A 9761-nucleotide genomic window follows, 5' to 3' on the forward strand; every position below is an offset into this window, starting at 1 on the left:
ATCCTTAATAGTTGACTCCAACATCTTCCCAACCACTGAGGTCAGACTAACAGGCCTAAATTTTCCTTTCCTCTGCCTCTCTCCCTTCTTGAAGAGTGGACTGATATTTGCAATTTTCAAGTATTCTGGAACCATTCCAGAATCTAGCGATTTTTGAAAGATCATTACTAATACCTTCACGATCTCTTGAGCCACCTCTTTCAGAACTCAAGGCAGGGGTGTGCACCGTGACTTTTCTACCTTCACACCTTCAGTTTCCCAAGAACCTTCTTCCCAAATATGGTAGATTCACACACTTCATGATTTCCACTATACTGCTAGTGTCTTCCACCCTAAAGACAGATGCAAAATAATTATTCGATTCATCTGCCATTTCCTTTTCCCCATTACTACCTCTCCAGCATTGTTTTCCAGCTGTCCAACATCCCACTCTCACCTCTATTTTATGCATTATGTATCTGAAGAAAGTTTTGTTGTCTTCTGTAATCTTTGGGCTAGCTTACTTTCGTATACTATCTTTACCTTCTTAATGACTTTTTAGTTGCCTTCTTTTGGTTTTTAAAAGCTTTCCAATCCTCTAACTTCCCATTTTTGTTTTGCTTTGTTATATGCCCTCTCTTTGGCTTTTATGTTGGCTTTGACTTCTCTTGTTAGCCATGGTTGTGTCATCTTTTCTATAGAACACTTACTCATCTTTGGGTTGTATATATCCTATCCCTTCCAAATTGCTTCCAGAAATTCCAGCCATTACTGCTCTGCCATCATCCCTGCCAGTGTTCTTTTCCAATCAATTCTGGCCAATTTCTCTCTCATGCCTCTGTAATTCCCTTTACTCCACTGATTTGACATCTGATTTTAGCTTCTCCTTCTCAAATTTCAGGGTGAATTTGATCATATTATGATCACTTACCCCTAAGGGTTCTTTTACCTTAACCCATAGATACAGTTCATATTCTTTTTTTTTTATTTTATTTTTATTTGGATAAGGTATTCACAAGTATTACACAAACATTTTTACATATAAAACCTTTTTCCATTTTTTATATATGTATAAATCTATATATATTTATACATTCACAAGTACACAGTGAGATGATGTTAAAAGAAAAATAATTAGGCACTTAAATGTGTGCAATTGTAATTCCACACTATTAAACTAAATAATAATAATAGTTGTTAAAAAAGTAATAATAATAGTGGTTGAATAATAATTTCCATGTATCTCTTCTCATCCATTTCTTTCTTGTCGGAAATATCGTGTGTAACCCTCTGTAACTTCCATCGTAGGTGTTTGTATCCTAACACGTTCGTGTTTACTCCCACCCACTGACATACTTATCCAATTCCTGTGTACTTATTTACTTCACTTTAACATTTTTTCCCAAATCTTTTCCTTTACTTATGTTGATTCCATGTTTTCCAGAAATAAAACAGTGAACATTCAAACCATGGGAGTTTACGTTAACACTATTACTATGTTGATGAGGAAAGCGGTATGAACCATTAGGAGAGACATCTAAAGTCTGCTCACATTAGGGTTATAAATTCAATCCATTTATTCCAAATTTGATAAAAATTTTCTTTTTGAATTCTCAGGGAGTAAGTCACCTTTTCCATTTTAAATATTTCCAAAATAATTTCATGCCAATCTTCTAATGTAGGTGATGTTGGATTTAGCCACTTTCTGGTGATTAATTTCTTACTTGCCGCTAAAAGGGCCTGCAACAATTTTATATCTTTCTTCTGTTCAGAACACAATACGTGCCCCAAATAGAGTCACAAAATCCAGAGGTACCTGTATCTTAACAGTTCATATTCTATACCTTCACAGTATGGTCAAGGTCAATTTTGACCCGGCCCAAGAATCCCCACATAAGAAGTGTCCATACCAAATTTTGAACCACAGATATATTTAGAATGTATAAATAGCCTATCTGACATTAATAAATGGGTGATTAATCCTTAATTAATGTTTCAGAGATGTAAAATTCATTTCAATAGTTATGGGTCAAATTTGACCCAGAGCAGCCTCAATGTACAAAAATTTGTAGCACCTGTACAAAAGTATAATATTTTAAAATATTTTCATTTTTGTGCATTTTGGGTCACGTTAGGAAAAGCCATCTAATTTTGGCTTTAAAAAATTGGCATTTATGGTGTTTTTACTGCTGTCAAATGTCAAAATGGGTTAACTTTGACCCGAACAGTATGTAAGGGTTAAACTCTCTAATCAATCCGGGTCATTGCATAATATCCAATCCAGCATAGCTGATCCTCTAGGGGGCTCAACCACAAGCCACTCTATAATGTAGGCACTCTAGAAATTCCCCCTCCTGTAATCCAGCACCAACCTGATTTTCCTGATCAACCTGTATTTTGAAGTCCCCCATGATGATTATAACATTGCCCTTTTGGCATGCATTTTCTATTTCCCATTGTAATATGTAGGCCACATCCTTACTAGTTTTAGGAGTCTGTATACAACTCCCATCAGGGTCTTTTTACCCTTGCAATTCCTTCACTCTACCTGCAATTGATAAACAGCTTCCAACCTTATGTCACCTATTTCTATTGATTTGATTTCATTTCTTACCAAAAGAGCAATGCTGCTCCCTCTGGCTGCCTGCCTGTCCTTTTGATACAATGCGATTCCTTGGGCATTAAGCTCCCAGTTATAATCCTCTTTCAGCCATGATTCAGTGCTGCCTACAACATCATACCTGTCAATCTACAACTGTGCTACAAGTTCATCTACCTTATTCCGTATACTGTGTGCATTCAAATACATCAGCTCAGTCCTGCATTTACCCTTATTGATTTCTCTGCCTTTTACATTGCAATTCATCCTGTTGAGTACAATTTTGACCTATCAACAACCACTCCTGACTACACGTTGCCTCTGTTTGTAAACCAGCTGCCTCATCTTCAACACAATTATCCACCTTTTCTATGATACTTCTTGCATTGAAATAGTGGCAACTCAGGACAGTAATTGTACCACGTTCAACCTTTTCATTCCTAACTTTGTCTGAGATCTTACCAGCATCTGCCTCCACAATCTCTTCACTAACTGTTCTGGTACTCTGGTTCTAATCTCCCAGCAACTTCAGTTTAAACTTCACTCTGCAACATTAACAAACCTTCATTTCAGGTGCAAACCATCCCTTCTGTACAGATCCCACCTTTCCTGGAAGAGAGCCCAATGATCCAAAATTTAATGCCCTACCTCCTACACCAACTCCTTACCACATGTTAAACTGTATAATCTTCCTAGTTCTAGCTTCACTAGTATGTAGCACTTCTTGCAGTCGTAGTGGTCAGAAATACTGGAGATCTCCCTGCCTTCCCATATCTCACTATCCTGCCTGTCATCTCTACTCTCCTAGCTGAACAGATATAAAGAAGAGAAGGAAAAAACTTGAGCTTTTCTTTCCTTTGTTTTCTCTGAGTGAAGCCTCTCTTCACTGAAGCCTTGAAGAGCTAAAGCCTTTAGATCACCACTCTGACTATGTCCATTCAAGCAACGGCTGCTTTGCTTGCCCCTGCCTTCTTTAATTTACTCTTACTAATCAATCCCAAATGCCGAGCGGCCGCAAGCAGAAGACCTCTCCTCCCCAAACTTCCAATATCAGGATTAGCCGTCAAAGTTCTATTTTGCTGCTGCGAACTGCTCCTGCCTTTTATCCTGGGGCATTGGATACTTAAGGCAGAGGTTGATTGATTCTTGACTGGTCGGGGCATGAAGGGATACGCAGAGATGGCAGGAGATTGGGACTGAAAGGAAAGTTGGATCAGCCATGATGAAATGGTGAAGCAGACTCACTGGGCCAAATGGCCCAGTTCTGCTTCTATATCTTATGGTCTTATGATCCTCTGCATGGAGTCTGTAAATCCTCCCTATGGAATGCATAGGCTTTCCATGGGTGCTCTGGTTTCCTGCCACAGTCCAAAGATGTACCAGTTAGTAGGTTGATTGGTCATTGTAAATTGTACCTCAGTTAGGCTATGATTAAATCAGAGATGGCTGGGTGGCACAGCTCAAAGGGCTGGAAGGGCCTATCCACGTTGTAACTAACTAAATAAATAAATAACAACAATGCGTGGGAGAGGATCACAAAGATAATAGTGATGGGAGAGCAAGCAGACACAACAAGACCCCAGCCATCAGCTGGCCTCACCGATGCAGTGAGTGAGTGAGGCTACTCAGCACTCTTGCCTCTGCTCAGTTTAACCAAGCTGCCCAACTTTGCAGCTTAGTGGAGGGGGTGATTGGAGAGAGAAGGTATTAGAATTGGTTTATATTTGACATGTACCAAGAGGCAGATCCATGTAATGTTCTGACAAAGGGTCTTCCACCTGTTTCCCTATCCATGGGAGGTTCCATGAGATTCTGGAGGATTGGAGGGTTGCGGATGTTGTTTCTTTATTCAAGAAAGGGAGTAGGGATATCCCAGGAAATTATAGACCAGTGAGTCTTACCGCAGTGGTTGGTAAGTTGATGGAGAAGATCCTGAGAGGCAGGATTTATAACATCTGGAGAGGCATAATATGATTAGGAATAGTCAGCATGGCTTTGACAAGGGCAGGTCATGCCTTATGAGCCTGATTGAATTTTTTGAGGATGTGACTAAACACATTGATGAAGGAAGAGCAGTAGATGTAGTGTATATGGATTTTGGTAAGGCATTTGATAAGGTACCCCATGCAAGGCTTATTGAGAAAGTAAGGAGGCATGGAAGCCAAGGGGACATTGCTTTGTGGATCCAGAACTGGCTTGCCCACAGAAGTCAAAGAGTGGTTGTAGATGGGTCATAATCTGCAAGGAGGTCGGTAACCAGTGGTGTGCCTCAGGGATCTGTTCTGGGACCCCTACACTTCATGTGCCATACTCTGCCAGAGCCTCAGCGACCACTTAATTTTTTCAAGTGATTGTCTTGGAGGAAAGATTCTGTGAGTGGTCCCCCAGGTCTTCCTCACAGCACAGTGGTTTTTTTACGAGGCCGAGTTGCAAGCTCAACATTTAACCCGGCATGGATGGAAAGCGTGTCTGGGAGTGGCCCGACTAGATTCGAACTCAGGAACCTCACTCCAGAGACCGGCACTGATGTCACTGTGCCACCAGCTGGTCACTGGGACCCCTACTCTTTGTGATTTTTATAAATGACCTGGATGAGGAAGTGGAGGGATGGGTTAGTAAATTTGCTGATGACACAAAGGTTGGAGGTGTTGTGGATAGTGTGGAGGGCTGTCAGAGTTTACAGTGGGACATTGATAGGATGCACAACCAGGCTGAGAAGTGGCAGATGGAATTTAACCCAGATAAGTGTGAAGTGGTTCATTTTGGTAGGTCAAATATGATGGCAGAATATAGCGTTAATGGTAAGACTCTTGGCAGTGTGGAAGATCAGAGGGATCTTAAGGTCCGATTCCATAGGACACTCAAAGCTGCTACGCTGATTGACTGTGCAGTTAAGAAGGCATACGGTGCATTGGTCTTCATCAATCATGGGATTGAGTTTAAGAGCCAAGAGGTGATGTTGCAGCTATATAGGACCCTGGTCAGACCCCACTTGGAGTACTGTGCTCAGTTCTGGTCGCCTAACTACAGGAAGGACATGGAAGCCATAGGAAGGGTGCAGAGGAGATTTACAAGGATGTTGCCTGGATTGGGGAGCATGCCTTATGAGAATAGGTTGAGTGAACTTGGCCTTTTCTCCTTGGAGCCATGGAGGATGAGAGGTGACCTGATAGAGGTGTACAAGATAATGAGAGGCATTGATCATGTGGATAGTCAGAGGCTTTTTCCCAGGGCTGAAGTGGCTAGCACAAGAGGGCATAGTTTTAAGGTGCTTGGAAGTAGGTACAGAGGAGATGACAGGGGTAAGTTTTTTTATGCAGAGAGTAGTGAGTGCATGGAATGGGCTGCTGGCGGTGGTGGTGGACGCGGAAATGATAGGGTCTTTTAAGAGACTCCTGGATAGCTACAAGGAGCTTTGAAAATTAGAGGGCTATGGGTAAAGCCTAGGTAGTTTTAAGGTAAGGACTTTTTCCGCACAACTTTGTGGGCCGAAGGGCCTGTATTGTGCTGTAGGTTTTCTATATTTCTATGTTTCTATAGCAAAGGATTCCTACATAGGGAGGCAATTCTGTGAAGCAGCCTGTTTAGTGAAGGCATCAGTCTGTTCCCTGATGGTATATTGCTGTATTTGAGTAACATTAATGTCCCTTGAGTGAGAGAGCAGAGCCTTAGCTGGATCAGGTTGAGATTTCATAGGATCCCAAAGACATCATCTGGATTTGTTTTATTTTATTTAGAAATGCAGCAGAGTAACAGGACCTTCTGACCCAATGAGCCCCCTGCTGCCCAGGTACACCCTTGTGACCAATTAATCTATTCACCCAAAAACACAAAATGCTGGCAGAACTCAGCAGGCCAGACAGCATCTATGGGAGGAGGTAGTGAAGATGTTTCGGGCCGAAACCCTTCATCAGGAGTGAAGTAACATGGGATGGTCAAGGGGGGATAAGAAGTAGGGGGAGGGATAAAGTAGAGAGCTAGGAAGTGATAGGTTGGAGGGAAATGGGCTAGGGGGAAGGTGGAGAATTATGGGAAATAAAAGAGAAAGAAAGGTAGGGCTGGGGGGAGATTGTAGTGAGGGGGGAGAAAAGAGAGTGAAAGAGAACCAGACTGAAATAATAGATAGGGATGGGGGGGGGCAGGGGTATCAACGGAGGTCAGTGAGTTGGATGTTCATGCCGGCAGGTAGGAGGCTACCTAGGTGGGAGATAAGGTATTGCTCCATCGACCTGCGTGTGGCCTCATCTTGACGGTAGAGGAGGCCATGGACAGACATGTCAGAGTGGGAGTGGTCTGTGGAATTGAAGTGTGTGGCCACAGGGAGATCCCGCCACTGCTGGAGGACTGAGCGCTGGTGTTCGGCGAAACGGTCTCCCAGTCTTCAGCGGGTCTCCCCAATGTATAAATGGCCACATCGGGAGCACCGGATACAGTATATCACCCCAGTTGACTCACAGGTCAAGTGGTGCCTCACCTGAAAGGACTGTCGGGGGCCTGGGATGGTGGTGAGGGAAGAAGTGTGGGGGCAGGTGTAACACTTCTTCCGTTTGCAGGGATGAGTGCCCAGAGGGAGGTCAGTGGGGAGGGATGGTGGGGATGAATGGACAAGGGAGTCGCATAGGGAGCGATCCCTGCGGAAAGCCGAGAGTGGGGGGGAGGGGAAGATGTGGCTGGTGATGGGATCACGTAGGAGGTGGCGGAAGTTACGGAGGATTATACGTTGAAATCTATCACTTCCAAGCTCTCTACTTTATCCCTCCCCCTACTTCTTATCCCCCCTTGACCATCCCATGTTACTTCACTCCTGATGAAGGGTTTCGGCCCGAAACATCATCACTACCTCCTCCCATAGATGCTGTCTGGCCTGCTGAGTTCTGCCAGCATTTTGTTTTTATTTATTTCCAGCATCTGCAGATTCACTCGTGTAATCTATTCACCCATACCACTTTGAGTGCTGGAGGAAAACAATACACCCAGAGGGAACCCAAATGGCCACATTGTCCTTACAGGCAGTAGTAGGGACTGAACCCAGGTTGCAAACACTGTTACGTGTTGCAATGGAGCGTAGGGAGTGGGAGGTGGTTGGAAATGGACCCAAGTGCAGGACACAGGCACGGAGACTTGATACGGAGATGGATTTGGACTCGGATCTCGACTTGGACTCAGAACTTGGAGCTTGGCTTGGACTCGGAACTCAGAATTTCGCTTGGACTTGGAACTCGGAACCAGGACGTGGACTAGACTTGGACTCGGAGCCTGGAACCGGAACACAGAGACGACAACACCAAACAAAGACAGACGATTCATATCTTGGCTTGGAGGAGCGGCAAACGGCCAAACCTACTCAGCTGGGAATGAGACGACTAAACCAACCAACAAATGACAATACGAATCTTGACACGGAGTAGCTCACGAAGAGGCAAACAGCCAACAATCACTTAGCTGGAAACGAAGAGACAGAATTCCCAACTTGGAGTAGTCGCAAACAGCCGGACCTACTCAGCTGGAAATGAGACGACTAAACCAAACAATGACAGTCCATTTGTATCTAGACATGAAGAAGCTCATGAAGACTGTCCCTTATTCTTGGCAGCTCAGAAGATGGTCCCTTATTCTTGGCGGCTCGGAAGGCAATCCCTATACTTGGTGGCTCAGAAGGCAATCCCTATACTTGGTGGCTCAGAGTGGCGATGATCGGCCAGCAAAGCTCAGCCAAACATGAAAACGACAGAATTCGCATCTTTGTTCGGAGTAGCAGCAAAACGGCAGGCAACTCAGCTGGACACGAAAACGACTGAATTCACTAAGCAGCCACAGGCACCATAGCAACTTAGAATCCACTATTCTCGGCTGCCCCGGGACGAGAATGGCCGCACTGGCTACAGTGATGAACCAGCAGTGAGTAGATGGAAGCCGGAGTCTTTATGCTGCCGGTTCGAATGAGGATCAGGTGCCTCAGTCAAGGAGCCAGGCAAAACATGGGGAAAAGGAAACCAACAGAAACAAGGGGTCAGCGGACCGGACTGTGACATAATGGTGTTACACTACCATATCACCGCCAACTCTGCCTCCACAACCACTGTAATGTTGTGTCATGTGATTGTGCTGCACCCTTGTGCAATGCCTCCAGTGTAGATGTGATGATCTCTTGGCTCCACACAAACCCCAATGTCTGCAAGGAAATTGACCCTGAGTATCCTGATATCTCACACATTCCAGGAAGCTGCAGCAGATCCATGCTATGTTCTGACAATAGTCTCTCATCTGACATGTTGCCTCTGTTTCCCTTTCTACAGATGCTGCCTGGCCTGCTGAGTGTTCCCTGCATTTATTAATTCTATTTCAGATTTCCAATATCCAGTCTTTTCCACACCTTGATGGGTTGCTAACAATCTTGTACAGCCACATCAGTCTCATCATGAACACACATTATACACATGACCAATTAACCTACTCACCTGGATACCTTTAAAGTGTCGGAGGAAACAACAACACCTGCAGGAAATCCATGCACTCAAGTGGAGAATGTACAAGTTCTTTAGAGACGCTGTTGGAATTGAACCAGGATTGTAATAGTGTTACATTAACTGCTACACTACCATGTTGCCCCAATAATCTGTAAATATTAAAAACATAATAAATAATACATGTACATACTTATTAATATGACCAGAAACTCGGCTTTGACTTTGATTTTAGAATTAAGCTAAAAATGCAGTTGCTCTATACTGAGTCCTTCAAACAAGTGATTATGGTCACATCTACATTATTAGAACATTTTTGTTACTCTCAAATACTGAAAGAAGATCGATTGTTTTATTTTTATGTTTTCTCTTTATGTTTTCTCTGTATGGGCCACTCACCAACCTCCATGAACTGCACCAAAACTGAATTTTAGTGTTTGCCCACAAGATGGCGGCCAAGAAACATGAATGAAGGTGAATATTCAACACTGAAACTTCTAAAATAAAAATGAATTACAGTATTTCAAAATATAAAAACAATCTTCTTCCAACTGCTTTTTGTGTGTTGTTACTTTAAAGATTTTTATTTTGCTGTTGCATATTTGTGTACATGGAGAGTGTCTTTAAAAAAGCCGGTGTCAGCACTGGTTACTCAATGTCAGCAGAGGGAAGCCAAAGGTCCATGACCAGTCCTCATCGGAAGATCAGGGATAGAGAGG

Source organism: Hemitrygon akajei, chromosome 23 (genome assembly GCF_048418815.1).
Source record: "Hemitrygon akajei chromosome 23, sHemAka1.3, whole genome shotgun sequence".
NCBI lineage: Eukaryota > Metazoa > Chordata > Chondrichthyes > Myliobatiformes > Dasyatidae > Hemitrygon > Hemitrygon akajei.